At 38.8% G+C, this 18605-nt stretch overlaps 1 pseudogene; it reads left to right on the top strand.

Moving 5' to 3' along the window:
- Nucleotides 1–1693: 1693 nt before the first annotated feature.
- On the top strand, nt 1694–2189 carry LOC101661211 (annotated as a pseudogene).
- Nucleotides 2190–18605: the final 16416 nt, after the last annotated feature.

The raw sequence follows: 18605 nt of genomic DNA, 5'->3' as shown, positions 1-18605 counted from the left end.
TAAGTAATCAGGTAGGTGATGAGAAAGAAAAAAAAAAAGGCAGAGTTAGCTATTCCAACACACCTGAGCAAGCTAGCTACCCTGACCTGTGAGATAGAGTCTGTGTGGCTACCTCCTTATCTTAGAAGCTTTTAAAGTAGCTGTCTATCACCTCAAATTTACCTCTAACACAGATGCTTTCCCCTCAAATGTGTACAGAACAGCTTTTGGAAAAGAAAAAGGCAAAAACAAGCAAGCAATGAAGAAAAAAAATAATAGCAATAATACAAGGAATCTCCTTTTGGTTTCCAATGCTACCTAGACTTTGTAAAATATTTTTCTCATGTGATATGTTTCATTTAAAAAAGTCATAAGTGGGGCAACATCATATCTAAACCCAATGTTTATTCATTTACTCACCTAATATTTTTGATTATCTGTTAAGCACCAAGTAAATTTTCAGCTGCTGAGAATGCAATTGTGAAAAAACAGTAAGAATTCTTACTTCAAAGAGCTCACTCTAGACTTAGGAGAGAGGAGAGGGGAAGAAACGGGGAGCAAATCTACCAACGCAAAATCTCATTTATGATGATTTCATGACAACTTATGGGCATTGATTAGGCAGACATAGGAAGTCTGTTTACTGTGTTCCCAATTAAATATGAATGAAAAGAAAACCACTGCCCCGATGTTAGGGAATAAAGCACCCGCAGAGTTAAAAAGCTCCTTTTAAAGATCCTGTGGAAGGACTGTAGAATGTTAAATTAATGAATCTGGGAAAATTGGAACTTCTGAAAATAAAATGAAATACATAATGATCGATAACTTAGACATTACTGAGCTGAAATGGACTCATGGCCACTGTCAATTTTGACTAATAGCAAGGGAAGACAGGGTAAAACTGCCTCTGTGGGTGTCTGAGACTGTACCTATTCACGGAAATAGAAAGCCTCAGCCTTCTCGCTGGGAGTGGCTGGTCGTTTCAAGCTGCTGACCTTTTGATTCGCAGCCCAACGAATGACCACTATACTACAAGGGCTCCTTGAAATGGACTGGTACTAGTCATTTTGAGTTAGACAATCATGTGTTTTACAAATCTAGGAATAGCGAATTTAAGAGGAATAGTGTCATATTCATCATCAAAAAGAATGTTTCAAGAGATACCTTGAACTACAATGCTGTAGGTAATAGGACAATATCTTTTCACTTAACAAAAATACCAGATAATAGAATTATACTCAAATATATAAACAAAACATTAAAATAAATGATGAAGAAATTTCAGATTGCTATAAATGTCTTCCATCTGAAATTGATCAAATGTTTAATCAAGATACAGTTACAATTACTGGCAACTGGAATGTAGCCATAAGATATGACAAAATAATAATTTATAAATTATCAAGAGTTCATGAGGGAGAGGGCGAGTGGGGAGGGAAGGGGCAAAATGAGCAGCTGATGTTGGGAACTTAAATGGAGAGCAAATGTTTTGAGAATGATGAGGGTAACGAATGTACAAATATGCTTGACACAAATTGATGTATGTATGGATTATGATAAGAGTTGTATGAGCTCCCAATAAAATGATTAAAAAAACAAAAAACAAAGAGGAAGTATCAGTAGTTGGAAATTATGAGTTCAGAAGGTAGCTCGGGCAGTTAGGGGGTCTAGAAGTGCTCTGATTCTCCCATCTGTGCAGGACTTACTCTTCATCATGTTGAGCAAAAGGGCAAAGACCAAGAACACCAAGAAATGCCCCAGCGTACAATATCCAACGTGTTTGCCACGTTTGCCCACTCACAGATTCAGGAGTCCAACATAATTCATCAGAATCGAGATGGTTTCATTGACAAGGAAGATGTGCATGGTATGCCCACCTTTGTGGGGGAAAATCCAGCTGAGAAATATCTGGATGCCATGATGAATGAGTGTCCAGGCCTCATCAATTGCACCATGTTCCTTACGATGTTCAGGGAGAAGGTGAAGGACGCAAACCAGAACTGTTTTTGGGTGCTTCGATGAAGAAACAACTGGCACCTTTCAGGAAGATTACCTGAGAGAGCTGCTGAAAATAATGGGAGATCGGTTCATGGATGAGAAATTGGATGAACTGTACAGAGAAGTACCTATTTATTGACCAAAAGGGCAATTTCCATTACGTTGAATTCACGCGTATCCTTAAACATGGAGCAAAAGACAAGGATGACTGAAGGAAGTTCAAGTTCCAGTCATTTTGGGTATTCTGAGACTTTCTCTTAGCGCTTATTGTATGCCCTCGGTGTTATAACTTTTGACTTTTTGTTGTATTTATTCTCAGTCACCTTGAGCACATGCATCTCTGTAATCAGACTGGAAATGAGACTTTTTAAAAGTGGGAAAAAGCCTAAGGATTTTTTTCCCAATGTGGTAAATTTTTTTTTTAATCAATTTATTGGGGCTCATACAATTCATCACAATACATAGATCAATTGTGTAAAGCACATCTATACATTTGTTGCCCTCATCATTCCCAAAATTCGCTAGCCTCTAATTTTCCTTTTTCCCCCCTCCCCTTCCCTTCCTCCTCCCCTCTCCCCCATGCACCCCTAATAATTTATAAATTATTATTGTATCTTATATTTTTTGAAATAAAAACTTTAAAAGGAACAAAAAAGAAACTACAAATTCAGTAATAGAAACTAAAGTGGAGCTAACATGATAGAATGTTGCCACACCAACTTCTTCATAACACTTTTATTAATAAATCATTTTATTATTGGCTCTTACAACTCTTTTAACAATTCATACATCAAATATATCAAATACCTTTGTATATACATTATCATAATCATTTTCTAAACAGTTTCTTTCTGTTTGAGCCCTTGGTATTAGCTCTTCTTTTTTTTCCTCCCTCCCCAACCCTCCCACCCTCAAGGACCCCTGATAAGTGATAGATTATTATTATTTTCATATCTTGCACAACAACATAAAGCGTGACTATACATATGAACCTCACAAGGTAGAATGAACAGTTATTAAATAGGCTGAATCTGTGAAAAGAACTGATAGAGACTCTCAATTATGAAACAGACAACCAATTACTCAAATTCAAGTTCAGGTTGAAGCTGAAAGAAATGAAGTCAATGAAAGCCAAAATACAAACAAGTAAATCTCATCTGAATATAGAGGTAAGCTTAAAACAAGATTTCATGATTTGAACACAAAAACAGAGAACAACAAATGCTGTACAAAGAGATTGGGACTCTCAAAACTGTTGGTGTTCCTGTGACACGTACAAATGTTGTGGGACACAATATGAGCCTAAAATAATGGCGGGGAAATCTCATAATATTCAGCAATACCTTTAGGGCATGCACCCTACAGAAGTAAAACGCATAACATGAAAAGAGGTACGCACTCTCAAGTTCATGGCAGCACTGATAACAATAGCAAGCAGCTGTGAACAGCCCCAAATACCAACAATATAAGAATGGCTAAAGAAATTGATCCACACACAACAGAATATCATGCATTGTTTAAAAACATTGATAAAATTATGAAGTGCCTGATAACATGGATGGATCTAGAGAACACTATGCTGAGGGAAGTTAGTCAATCACAATAGTACAGATATTATATGAGACACTTACTATAAGGAAAAACACTAATACAAAAACAGTCATCATTTCTCATGGTATCATTTATTCTTGCTTCCCAAACAATGTGGTTGTGTGTCTGTCTAGTGTGTATAATCCATTTATCACTCAATTATTTGTACATTTTAAAAACCATTTATTTAGAGACGGCCTTACCTCAGCTGGAGCCACTTTTTGTATTTGAGGGCAGAAGGACAGGGCCAAATACATCCTGCTATACGGCATTGTCCCATGATCAGCCAAATTAACAGATACTCCAAAAATGGTGATTAATAAATTGCATGGACTTAATGACCGGCAGAGGGGGTCTATATGTCTGTCATTTCTGGTGGGATAAATCCAAGTATGTGCAACCTGCTCTTGTGAAAAATACTCAACACTATACTTCCAATGGGAGAGTCTGTCTAGTATTACCTTACTAATCATGCATTTTTGACCCAGTTCCCTTTCAGCCCTCAATAACTCTGGCTGTGTGCTATATGCTGCATAGACCTTAGCTATTGTTTATTCAAGGTATAGGGCATTCTTCATAGACCACATGAGCATTGTGAGACTTGGAAACCCCACTAAGGGATCCAGACTTTACCCTAAATGCACCTGTTGCAGTTTAAAGAAATGGAAATACTCCTTTTTACTGACAGCTGAGACATCCTAGTATGAGAGGAAGAGAGCACTGTTACTCTGAAGTCTTGGATTTTGGAGTCAATGGACTTAGGTTTAAATCCTTGCTTTTGATGTTGCCCAATAATTGGTAACTTAACTACCATGTACTTGATATTTTAATACTTTATTTGCTTTTTGTGACTTGTGTTAGTCCTAAAAACATAGTTTTGCCTTAATGAATTAGCATGATACAAATGATTGTCTTTTGTCATTGCTTTCTTCAACAGAGTTTAGCTACTAAATGTTTAACTTCTATAAGTAAACATCCCACCGTATTTCTGTCAGTGTGCTGTATTGTAGTGGCTTGTGTATGGTAGAAGCTATGTCATGGATAGTTCAAGTATCCGCAGGGTCATCCAAGGTAAACAGGCTTCAGTAGAGCTTCCAGACTAAAACCAGACTATGAATGGGCTGCTCATTTTAGGAATTAGTCACTGAAACAGTTTAAGAATAGGATCTAGGGGGGAGTGGGGAGGGAGGAAAAAAATGAAGACCTAATGCTGGGGGCTTAAGTGGAGAGGAAATGTTTTGAGAATGATGAGGGCAATGAATGTACAAATGTATTTTTCACAATTGATGTATGTATGGATTGTGATAAGAGTTGTATGAGCCCCTAATACAATGATTAAAAAAAAAAATTAAAAAAAAAGAATAGGATCTAAGCATTGTCAGTTATAAAAAAACTTCATGAATAACAGCAGAACACTGTCAGAGGCAGTGCCAGAAAATGAAGCCCTCAGGTTGGAAGGCACTAAAATTATGGCTAAGGAAGAATTACTTTCTCAAAGTACACATGACCATAAATATTTGGAAGAAATGAGCCTATCTTCACTTGCTAATGAACTCAAATGGAGAACAAATAGCTGAAAACATTAATTAATAAACAGAAGTTGCAAAGTATGAAGTGTGAATTTAAGAAAATTGGAAGTTATCAAAAATAAAATGGAAAGCATAAAGTTTGATATTCTAGATGTCACTGAGCTAATAGATAAGTATTCACTACTTTGAATCAGAAAATCATATGGTTTACTATCCTAGAAATGACATAGTTAAGAGGAGTAGCGAGTGTCTCATTTATATTTAAAAAGGATATTTAAAAATCTGTCTTGAAGTACAATGTTGTCTGTGATAGGATTATATTTATCCACATGTAAGGAAATTCAGCCAATGAAATTATTATTCAAATTTATGCACCGACCACAAAAGGTAATGATGCAAAAGTTGAAGAATTCTATGAACATATTTAGTCTGAAATTGATCAAATATGCAATCAAGGTGTATTGATACCTATTGATGATTGGAATACAAAATTTGGAAACAAAGAAGAAAGTATTTGAAAATATGATCTTGGTGACAGACGTGAAGGCGGAGATCATATGATAAACTTTTGCAAGTCCAATGACTTCTTCATTGAAAATATTTTTTACAACAACACAAGCTGTAACTATACATGTGAATTTCTTCAGATGGAATACACAGACATCAAATTGACTGTATCTGTGAAGCCACAAAGGAAAAATTCAATATAACTAGCTAAAAGTAGGCCAGGAAACAGCTATGGAACAGACCGTCAACTGCTCCTTTGTAAATTCAGGTTGGAGTTGAAAATGGAACAAAGTCAATGAAAGCCAAAATATAACTTGGAGTAGATCCCACTTGAATTTCAAGAACATCTTATGAACAGAGTTGACTCATTGAACACTAATAATAGACAACCAGGTGACCTGTGGAAGGACATAAAAAATATCATTCATGAAGAAAACAAGAAATCATTAAAAAGTCAGGAAAGAAAGAAAAGATCAATATTAAGTGTAGCCATACCAGGAGTGGAAGGGGAAGGTTGGGGAGAAAGGGGAAACCAATCACAATGACCTACCTATAACCCCCTCCCATGGGGATGGACAACAGACAAGAGGGTGGGGGGAGACATCAGACAGTGCAAGACATGAAAAAATAACAGTAATTTGTAAATTATCAAGGGTTCATGAGGGAGGGACGGGAAGGAAGGGAAAAAAATAAGGAGCTGATACCAAGGGCTCAAGTAGAAAGAAAATGCTTTGAAAACGATGATGGCAACATATGTACAAATGTGCTTGAGAAATGGATGTATACATCGATTGTGATAAGAGTTGTATGAGTTCCCAATAAAATGATTAAAAAAAAGAAAGAAGGAAAAATCAAAGTGAACATTAGACGATACTGAAATTTGCTGTTAGTTGTTGAGAAGCTAAGGCACATGGAAGAAATAATGAAATAAAAGAATTGTACAGAAAGTTTCAAAGGGCAGCTCAGGAACACGGGTCAAATATTATAAGAAAATGTGCAAAGTTTCAGTTAGAAAACCAAAAAGAAATAACACATTCAACATATCTTAAACTGAAATAAAGGAAGAAAAAATTCAAGCCTCGAGTTGAAATATTGAAAGATTCTATGTGCAAAATATTGAATAATACAAGAAGCATCAAATGAAGATGAAAAGAATACAGAGTCATTGTACCAAAAAGAACTTGTGGATTGTTAGCCATTTCAAGAAGTAGCACATGATCAATAATCATTGGTACTGAAGGAAGAAGTCCAAGTTGCACTGAAAGCATTAGTCAAAAAGAAGACTCCAGGAATTCGTGTACTATCAATTAAAGTGTTTCAACAAGCTGATGAAGCACTGGAAGCACTCAGTCTATGTATTAAAAAAAAAAGGTTTTTTTATTCCAAAAGTTTTTGAAGATAGCTACTTGGCCAACTATCTGGAAGAGATCTATAAATGTACTCATTCCAAAGAAAGGGGATCCAACAGAATTCACTAATTATAAAACATTGATATCACAGGCAAGTCTTTTTTGTTGTTGAAGATCATCCAAAAACAATTTCAACTGTACATTGACAGAGAGCTGCCAGAGGTTTGGGCTGGGTTTAGAAACTGGTATCATTGCTGATGTCAGATGGACCTTGGCTAGAGACACAAAATAGCAGAAATACATTTACTTCTGTTTTGTTGACTATTGAAAGGCATTTGACTGTGTGGACCATAACAAACTGGATAGCCTTGAGAAGAATGGGTATTCCAGAATACTTCTTTGTGCTCATGTAAAACCTGTACATAAATCAAAAGATGGTTGGGCAAACAGAAAAAGACAATAGAGTATGGTTTTCAATCAGGAAGAGTGTGTAACCACATTGTATCCTCTCGTCATACTTATTCAGTTTGTATATTGAGCAAATAATCAGAGGATTTGGATTTTATGGTGAACAGTTGGGCATCAGGATTATAGGAAGGCTTATTAATTACCTGACAGCTGCAGAAACACGCATTGTTCACTAAAAGTGAGGAGGAGGTGAAGCATTTGGGGTAAAGATCAAGATTACAGCCTTCATTATGGAATACAACTCAATGTAAGTAAAATGAAAATCCTTAACACTAAACCAATAAGAAATATGGAGAAGAAATTGAAATTATCAAGGGTTTCTTTTTGCTTTTATCCTCAATCAATGCTCATGGAAGCAATAAATCAAGAGATCAAATGGCATACTGCATTTGGGGAAATCTGCTATATTCTTATAATCTGTTTAATAATCTCTATAATCTATTAATGAGTAATGATATCACCTTGAGGACTGAAGTGAATATGAAAGCTGGAAAACAAATAAGGAAGAACTGATGCCTTTGGAATTATAGATTGGGCGAAGAACATTGAAAACACCATGAACTGTCAGAAAAACTAACAAATTCATTATGGAAAAAGTACAGTTCCAGTCTTCATCAGAAGTAAGGATGGGGAGACTTTGTCTCACTTACTTTGGACATGTTCTTAGGAGAGGCCAATCCTTGGGACAAGACATCATGCTCAGTGTGTTAGCCTGGGTACTTTAGAAAAACTAATCTGCAGAAACTCATATATGAGAGAGTTTTATGTAAAGTTTAAGTGCACATCAAGAAAACATTCCAACCCAGTGCTGCATAAGGCCACAAGTCCAACATTAATGCATAATTCTGACACCAATTCACAAAGTCCTCCTCCATCTCACAAAACACATGCAATGATGCTGACTGCAGGAGGAAATCCGAGTCAGTGAATGTATAAGCATCTCAGCGCTGGTGGGGGTTGCCGCATAGCTGCTCCAGCACCCAGGGCTGCATCCGGGTAGGTCCATGTGGCTTCTCTTGGAGGATGTCTTGCAGGAAATGAGCCTTGCCAGCTAAAGCAGGGAACTGGCTAAGGTAGCTGCACCCTGGCTTGACCATCAGAAAGCAAGAAACTCGAGAACTAGAAAGGCAAGGCTCACTGAGCCATTTTATCTCTCTGCCCTTCAATTAACTCCACATGTGTTTATCGGCCAGGTTGGTACAATAAACTAACTAGCTCAATCCAACCCTTTTAAACTTGGCACCAGTACATAATTCTTTAGCCTCACTATTGCAGTTAAGTAACACCTACACCTTAATCCTACAATTCTGTGAATATGTTCCCCTACCTATGAAAGTTTGTAAACCAACCACTTCATGCCTTCATTCCCCCAATTAGGGGTATCCAATTTCTATACTGCCCACTTACAACAACCCAGTGCTCTGAGGAGACAATCATGTTTTTTGACATGAAGAATCTTCTAATTGGAACCTTGTGAAGTCTGCGTCCACGAGCAAAGTCAAATCAGGACAGGCCATCCATAAAGTCAGAAACAGTATGTACCAGTTCACAGGCTCAAAATCTCCATCTGGTCAGGTTCGGTCAACTCAATGTGGGCTGCCTCACTCAGGCTCCACCAGGTGCCCATTGGTTGCCTTGCTTTTAGACTATGGGCTCTCACCAATACTCAACAAGCCTAGCCCCGCCCCCCTCCAATGCTAAGTCATGAACCTTAGACGAGTCAACCTGCTCTCGTCTTCACCTTTTTTCCCTGTAAACCAAGTCCACAGGTGTCAGTGGTCAAATTCAACTCATCTCTTTATTGTTGCATTTCTCCCACTTCCACTCAACAATTAGATCCAGGTGGTCACCTACCAAGCATTTCAGCCTGCTCACAGGCTCCCTTTAACATACAGTCCCAGAGAGTTTTCTTCATGGTTCCAGATTTTTTCCAGCTTCTGACAAAGACTACTGGTTCCTGAGTACTCCAAAGCACTGGGTGGGGCATATATTTTCAAAACTTTATTTGCAGGCATAGCCTACCGCCATCTAAGGACCAAATTTTAGTGGCTGAAAGCACGTGGGCTTACAAGCTTTCTATTTTCATATTTCCCATATTTTTCCCAGAAAATAAGCGAGTAAACAGTGTGGCTTTATCTGACCTCTGGATAGGCAAAGAAGAAAAACTACCATGAGGGGATGTCAAACAAACATCTACTCTCCATCTATACTCCTGGTACCATAATGTGTTAGTCTGGCTACTTTAGAGAAACAAATCCACAGAAACTCATGTATAAGAGAGAGTTTATATAAAGGTTAAGTGAGCATCAAGAAAACATCCCAACCCAGTGCTGCCCAAGCCCACAAGTCCAACATTAACCCATATCAACACCAATCCACAATGTCCTCCTCCATCTCACAAAACACACGTAATGATGCCAACTGCAGGAGGAAAGCTGAGTCAGTGAATGTGTAAGCATCTCAGTGCTGGCAGGGGCTCCACATGGTTGTTCCAGCACCCAGGATTTCCTTGAAGTAGGTCCATGTGGCTTCTCCTCAGGGATGACTTGCAGGAAATGTGCCTTGTCAGCTAAAGCAGGGAGCTGGCGAAGGGAGGTTGCACCCTGGTCTGACCATCAGAAAGCAAGAGATCCAAGAGCTAGAAAGGCGAGGTTCACCAAGCCATTTATCTCTCTGCTCTTCTATTAACACCACATGTGTTTATCAGCCAGGTTGGCACAATAAACTAACTCACTCAGCAAAGTAAAATATCATCAAAAAGACCAAGACCCTCAATTAAATGGATCGACACTGTCGCTGCAACAATTGGCTGAAACATAGCATCAATCATGAGGATGGCATTGAACTGGGCAGTGTTTAGTTCTGTTGTATATGCAGTAACTATGAGGCAGAATCAATAACAGAATGCAAAGTATCTAAGTATGTTTGAAGAAAAAGAACAATTTCCAAAACTTTGCTGTTAGCAATAAGGCATCAGATTTTATTTAAAGTGAATTTGGAAGCATTCATGTATTTTACATAGAAAGGTAGCATGATATGTTTGTGGTTTTTTTAAATTCTGGCACGGTAGAGAATGAGCTGTTTGGAAGATATGACTTGAAAGAGACAAAAAAGTTATAGTTCTTGGTCACACAACGATGATTTACATACAATGAGAGTGGCCATGGAATTGGGGACATGCGGATGATTTAAAGTACTTGAGGGAGGTAGTCTCAAGAACTGCTACTGGAGTTTAAGGATGGGAAGACATTTTTAGATAATGGTAGAAATTTTCAATTGCACAATTTAGTGGCTGCTGCGATCAGTTACAGTGATGAGGAGACAAGTGGGGAGATAAGGGTAAGTAGATCTCTAAGTCATTAAAGCAATCAATTGGCTATCAAGAATAAACATGGAAAAGGCAACATAGTTGTAAGAATGGCAATGGGATAGCATCTACTCTCTTCTGCTTCCTATGTGAGGAGAGGAGATTCACTATTATCATCAGACCAAGGCCAATTCCTATGATTCTGAGGTCAAAAGTGCTGGAATCCTTCAAGCTCCTTACACGTTCTGATCCCACTTACCCCTCCCATGGTACTTTCTTTGTCTCTGCTGGGCTGAATACTTCATTGCAATGATAACATAGAATTCACAGACAATACTCACAACTATGAACTTTATTAGGAAGGTTAACAAGTTATGATTCAGGATCAGAAATGCTGAAGCAACAGTTGTTTTGTCAGGACAACTCCCTCCCCCCGCCATGCCCACAGATAGGCCTTCTTCTGGTCTTAGCATCTTAACTACGTGGAACCTGGGTGCTGGTATGCTCAGGCAATGGTAGAGAACCCTTTAGACACTGCTAATAAATAATCAAAGGTCTTGCCACTCCACCATAAGCCTCAGCCCAGAGGTACTCAGCGCCAGCTCCAACTCCATGAGTCAGCTACTGCACCTTGCAAGCAAGCCTCCTGCCAAAGCAAAAGACAGCTTTACTGGCTCTTGGTTCTGCTGCTGCTGCTGCCCTGCCATTCCTCTGGCATCACAGATTTCTGTCTCCTGGAAGTAGGAGGTTCGGCATGCGGGATCTTCAAGTTTAAAATATGGGCCACTCTTGAGCACTCTTTATTGATGATAGTGAGATTCTACACCTTCTTTCTGTTTCTGATATAGTTATTTATATACTCAGTGAGCTGGTAAAATTGACCCATCTCCTCATTACATTCTCATGTTTGCATTCAAAATCCACCCTCTTAACAATCACTCACAGATGAATTATGTGATCACACCAGCATCTTCCTCTACATTCTCTTACCCAGAGCAATCAGAAAAAGAGGAAATACATCTACTCTGCATGGTGCTACACAGTCATTTCATGGAATTGACAAATACTATTGCTAGAAGAGCCCCACCATCATAGTTGGGGTCTAATTGTATTGGACAGTCATTCAGTGTGTGTGTGTGTGTGTGTGTGTGTGTGTGTGTGTGCATATGCGTGCATGTGTAGGTCTCAGCTGAGATTATAGAGTTATATATCACTCATTGATAATACACATTTTCAAAGAGATAATCACGAATGCCAGAAACAACATTCTCAACTGCCTTATGCATTCTAAAGAGGAAATAGTGAGATGAACCTAAAGTTAGATAAGTGGGCCAGTTTTATTATATTTTGCATAAAAAGCCACATACATACCTGTGACATTGATAAACAGAGAGAGGGAATATGGTTCCTTATAAGGAGAAATAAATTTGTGCAGAAACAAAGGCATATCAAAAATACAAACGAGAAAAAGAACAGGTTCTAATAGAAGTAAACATTTAATATGAGAGAGCAAAATCAGGAAGCAATGGAAAAAAGAATAAAATAATACAACAAATTGCATTGGAAATTTTTCTAATGGAAAAAATTCAAATGTACAGTTTTATTTCATTTCATACAAGAAAGTAATTTCCAATAAAACTAGTTCCCACTGAGTTGGTTCCAACTTTGGGCAGAGAATGGTGCCTCATAGATTTTTCAAAGGCTCATATTTTGGAGTAGATTACCAAGTCACAGCACTTTCAGCTGGACTTGAACCACCCCAAGAGTGCTTTTTAAAAAAACACACCAGAGCGCTTTAACCATTTGCAACATCAAACTCCCAGTCACTGCCATCAAGTCAATTCTGACTCAAACAGCCCTATAGCCCAGAGAAGAAATGCCCTTGTGGGCTTCTGAGACTGTAAGTATTTGCAGAAGTAGAAAGCCTAATCCTTCTCCTGCAGTGCAGCCTGTGGTTTTGAACTGCTGACCATGCCCAATGTGTAACACAGCACCACGAGGGCTCCTTTTGTAACATGCAGGTACTCTATAAATTAATTGCTAAATATCAAACCAAAATAAAGCCCTAAAGTATACACATAACTTCCACATGTTTCTTAAACAGCTCTATGGGTTAGAAAATAAGTTTAACATTGGGTTCTGTTGTCATTGCTAAGTACTGTTAGGTTGATTATGAGCCCCTGTGACCTCTGTAACAGAAAGGACTGCGCCATAGGATTTTCTAGACTACTTTTTTAAAAAAAATCATTTTATTAGGGGCTCATACAACTCTTATCACAATCCATACATACATCAATTGTGTAAAGCACAATTAATTGCCCTCATCATTCTCCAAACATTTGCTCTCCACTTAAGCCCTGGCAGCAGGTCCTCATTTTTCCCCTTCCTCCCCACTACCCCCTCTCTCATGAGCCCTTGATAATTTATAAATTATTATTTTGTCATATCTTGCCCTGTCCGACGTCTCTCTTCACCCACTTTTCTGTTGTCTGCCCCCCAGGGAGGAACTCACATATAGTTCCTTGTAATCAGTTTCCTCTTTCCAACTCACTCTCCCTCTACCCTCCCAGTATCACCATTCACACCACTGGTCCTCAAGGGATCATCCACCCTGGATTCTCTGTGTTTCCAGTTCCGATCTGTACCAGTGTACATCCTCTGGTCTAGCCGGACTTGCAAGGTAGAATTCGGATCATGATAGTGAGGGCGGGGAGGAAGCATTTAGGAACCAGAGGAAAGTTGTATTTTTCATGGTTGCTACATCACACCCTGACTGGCTCTTCTCCTCCCAGAGACCTCCCCGCAAGGGGATCTCCAGTGGCCTACAAATGGGCTTTGGGTCTCCACTCCACACTCCCCCCATCATTCACTACAGTAAGATTTTTTGTTCTGATGATGCCTTATACCTGATCCCTTTGACACCTTGTGATCGCATAGGCTGGTGTGTTTCTTCCATGTGGGCTTTGTTGCTTCTGAGCTTGATGGCCGCTTGTTTACCTTCAAGCCTTTAAGACCCCAGACGCTATACTTTTTGATAGCCGGGCACCATCAACTTTCTTCGCCACATTTGCTTATGCACCATTTGTCTTCAGTGATCCCTTTGACACCTCGTGATCACACAGGCTGATACAGGTCTCTTTCTTGCAGAGCCCTAGCCAGGTCAAAATGACTGGATAGTTATGAGTGACTTGGTTAGCAGGGCAGTGCTTCCCTACTGCCTCAGCACAGCTCCTTCAACGCAGGATTCTTGGGTCCCACACCTGTATGCTCAAATCCAGGAGTCATTCTATGTGACTCCAGCAAAGCTGAGTAACATTTTCATATTTTAGTGTTCTTATACACATACCCTTTGTTTTCAGTGTGAAACTACTGCAGATACCAAAATCCATGAATGCTCAAGTCTCTTATGACATAGTATTTGCATATAACATACCCACATCCTCCCATGCACTTTAAACTATTTCTAGATTACTTATAACTCCTAGTACAAAATAAATGCTATTTAAATAGACTGTTACTCTTCCTCTTTGCTTTTGAGGGATTGGTTTGACCATTTAATTACTTTTATGAAGCCAGGAGTTTGTTTTAGGTGATTTTGAAACTGAGGTTAGTTGAATCCAAGGATGCAGAACTTGTGGATTTGAGAGGCTGCCTGTTTATAAAAACAAGAGAAAAGCTGGCATGAAACCGAGTCCCCAACAAATCATAAGTACCTACTTTGTTAGCTACTTTTATTATTATAGTATTCGTTATATGAAGGTGTTTCAATGATTGTGAACAAATGTTTCATTTTTTCTCCCTTTTCAAAGGATCCTTAGATCTTCAAAATGTCCCATCACTCAGAATGCCTTTTTTATTGTAATCGACTGAGTTTCTATCAACTATGCACCACATTTCCAATAATGGGGTCACTAATAAGTAAGCAAGGAGAGGGAGAGTTTGTCTCACATACTTCGGACATGTTGACAGGACAGACCAGTACCCGGAGAAGGCCGTCATGCTTGATAAAGTAGCAGAGTAGTGAAAAAGAGGACAACCTTTGACAAGATGAATTGACACAGATGTTGCAACAATGGGCTCAGACATAAGCACAATTGTGAGAATGGCAACGGACCACAGGACGGGTCAGTGTTTCTTTCTGTTGTACACAGGTTTGCGCTGAGTTAAACCAACTTGACAGCACCTCACAACAACAATAAAGTTACTAAGACCCTGGCACAGAAGCAAGCAATACTATGTTCTGTTACACATCAAGTGGCCATGAGTCAAAGCCAACTTGATGACAACTAGCAGCAACAATGACGAAGCAAAATTCCCAAGGTACTCTCATGATGAAAGTGTATCACTGATGGCATTCAAATAGCAAGACAAAATTCCAAATAATGATTTGCTTCTAAAGCTAGCTCTGGCCTGAATGACACGTAGGTATCCAGTGTCCATGGGTGGCTTTGTCAGAGGGAAACAAAGACTGCCACTTGTCACCCATCACTTGTCTGTCATCATGTTCTGTGATTTACATGCATTATGCTTTTAAATTCCATGACAACCCATCTAGGAAATAATTTCTATCTCCATTTATAGATGAGGAAGCTGAGATTAAATTTGATAACTCAACTAGGGTCAAAGTTTAGCAGCACTCAAATTTGAATTTAAAAGGTCTGCATGACTCTTAAGCACAAAATCTTTTCAATTTGACCTGTTCAGTATTAATTCATCTATGGAACAAGTACTCTGACAAGGCACTGAGCTAGATGCAGGACTTACCAAGGAAAGTCAGTTCGATTTGGTAACTTCTCTTAAAGAACCCAGACTTTAGCTAGAGTGCTAGTCAGTTAAACAAAATATTGTATTGATGAGTTATTTTAAATGTATAAGTGCCAGGGAGATCCTGAGACTGCTAACCATTGAGATTCTGAATTAGAACGTTTCCAGATGCTGCAACACGGTATGCACCATTTGAAAGGCAATTAAAACTCACTTCCATTGAGTGAATTCTGGTTCATAGTGGCCCCATAGGTAGAAATGCCCCTGTGGTCTTCCAGACTGTAAGTTTTTACTGGAGTAGTAAGCTACATCTGTGTCCCACAGAGAAGTAGGTGGCTTTGAATGGCTGATCTTGAGATTAGCAGCCCAATGGGTAGTCCACTACACCACCGCAAATGAACAGCAAATACTCAGCTCTTATTGAGCATTATTGGGAACTCCCTCAATGACAGAAGGACAAAAATCATCATGAAATCTGAGGTACTCATACTGTCTGGGGTGATATCAGAGAAACACTTGAATAAGAAAAGTGACAAAAATAGTTCCATAATAAAATGGAAATGACCCATACAGAAAAGAGATACTGGATGAATGCAAGGAAGCACCCACTCTATCTCTGTGAGGTAGTCTCTTCTCCCACAGATACTACTCTGTAATCACCTGAGAAGCTGCCCAAACCCATTGCCACATGGACAGTGTTGTATGAATAACTTTCTTCTGACCAGCTGAGGCTGCAGGTTTCCATGCATATGGGCAATGGACGTGGTAACCACTGCTCTAACTTCAGCAGATGGAAAGACCTGAGTCAAGAAGGTAAACTCAATTCAGAGTGGTTTTTACTGCATGCTATCTTCCTAGTCATGATGGAAGGATTGGACAATAGTGAAAATCCATATATTTAGAATTTTGCTGATTGACGGACCTGTCTATGTGGTCAAGCAAATGGCAATAGAAAGCTGCACTATTAAAGGGTGATGCAAGTGCCTATGAAAAACTATGAGAATTTAAAGGGTGTGTCAAAATGAGACATGTCAAATTCCCACCAACAGAGCCCATTCCCTGTATCAGAAAGTGATTGCAGTCAAGCATTCATGATGATATGCTTCCTTGGGGTTGTCAATTGGGTCCATGAAATTAGCAGACATGGGGATGCTGCAGCAGTGTAGAGAAGGGTGAATCTAGACACATCCTTCTTACACTCTCTGAGGGCACAAAATGTCAATAAGGACTACTCCATCTTCCCCAAGAAACACAGCAGTTGCAGACGGTTTGGGGGCCCTGCAAATAACTGGTAAGTCAATTCCATTGTACCAATGGCACCAGCAACCTCCACAAATGGATATTTATAGGGATAAACACTTATTCTGGGCTGGGTTTTGCATATCAGGTAATGAATGCAGAGGCCAAACATATCATTAAGTAAACAACACTGTACCAATCTGGATGACCAAATTATATTTCCTAAGATGGAAAAAAACCCACAGTTTAGCTTACAGGGTTGTAATAAATGTCATATTATATAGATCTGCTATATTGCATATAACCAATAGGGTAATGGTTTGATAGATCATTGGAATGGGCAGTTGAAACATTTGTTATCTAAAACAGGGGGAGATACATGCATTAATGGTGGTCTTACACTACTTCAAGAGTGTGTGTTCACACTCAACAGGAACAAGGCAAAGGGAGGATTACAACTGGATAGATCCCTATATTTTTCATGAGAATCTAGACAACTTTTGAAGTACCTTACCACTTTATATGACACCTACAGAAAACTTGAATGGCTGGTGTCTAATAAACTTCACCCTTATAACACTTGGCCCAACTGAATGATCAGTTGTTAATAACTGATATGGACTAGTGAAAGGATTGGGGTGGGGAAGTGAATGCTTAAAGTATGAAAAAGCAATGACTAGGAAGTGACCTGAGATGCAGTTTATTACTTACCTGGCCCTTTTGCCATAATCTTCTCTTTTGTGATGTATTGTAAATTCTAGCCTCGACACCTATGGTTCCATCACTTGTCTGTCAGTTCATGGTACTGCGGTGGCTTGTGTGTTGATGTGGTACTGGAATCTATGTCACTTATAATTCAAATGCCAGCGTGGTCACTCAAAGTGAACAGATTTCAGCAGAACGTGCAGACTAAGAACAAAGAATGAAGAAGGAATTGACTGCCCACTTTGGAGGAAGTACTCACTGAAAACTCTATAACTAGCTTCAAAACCTTGTCAGATACTAAAGGCCTAATGAATGGAAGCAGAACATTTTTGGAGATAGTGACAGAGGATAGACTCCTGCAGTCAGAAGGCTCTCAAAACGTGGCTGAAGAGGAACTGATTTCTCAAGGTAGAGTTGAATTCTCATGGCATAAAGCTTGCGTGAGAGCTTTTGAGATCTTCATTCCCTGATAGGACAAAACTAAAGATAAGAAACAGCTGCAAATATTTACTAATAAGCAGAAGTTGGAATGAATCTAGGAAATTTGGAAGTGCTCAACAATGAAATGGAATGCATAAAGATTGATAAGTCAGGCATTAGAGGCCTGAAATAAATTGGCATTGGCCATTTTGAATCAGAAAAGCATATGATTTGATATGCCAAGGATGATACAATCAAGAGGAAGGGTGTGGTGTATTCATTGTCAAAATAAACTTTACATGCAAATGTTGTCTGTGATGGATTATATCTACCTGACTCCAAGAAAAGCCAATCAATACAACTATTATTCAAATGTGTGCAGCTACATAAAAGCTATTGAGGGAAGACATTGAAGAATTCTACCAATGATTTCAGTGGGAAATTGATCAAACGTAATCTAGATGCATTGATAAGTATTGGTTATTGGGATGCAAAAATTGGAAACAAAGAGGAAGGAACAGTAGTTGCAAAATAGGGACTTGGTGATAGAAATGTAACCAGAGAATGACTGATAGAATTTTTGCAAAACCAACAACTTTTTCATAGAAAATACCTCTTTTCAACAACACAAAACTTGGACTTCTCCAGAGGGAACACAAGAAATCCAATTAATTACATCTGTGCAAAAAGGCACTATAGAAGCTTAATATTAGCAGCTCAAAGAAGGCTGGGCACTAATTATTCTATCAA

The sequence above is a fragment of the Echinops telfairi genome, unplaced genomic scaffold (assembly GCF_000313985.2).
Source record: "Echinops telfairi isolate 266 unplaced genomic scaffold, ASM31398v2 ScPeMD7_3509;HRSCAF=4178, whole genome shotgun sequence".
NCBI lineage: Eukaryota > Metazoa > Chordata > Mammalia > Afrosoricida > Tenrecidae > Echinops > Echinops telfairi.
Note: the sequence above shows the minus strand (reverse complement) of the source record. Positions and strands in the feature narration are given on the sequence as shown.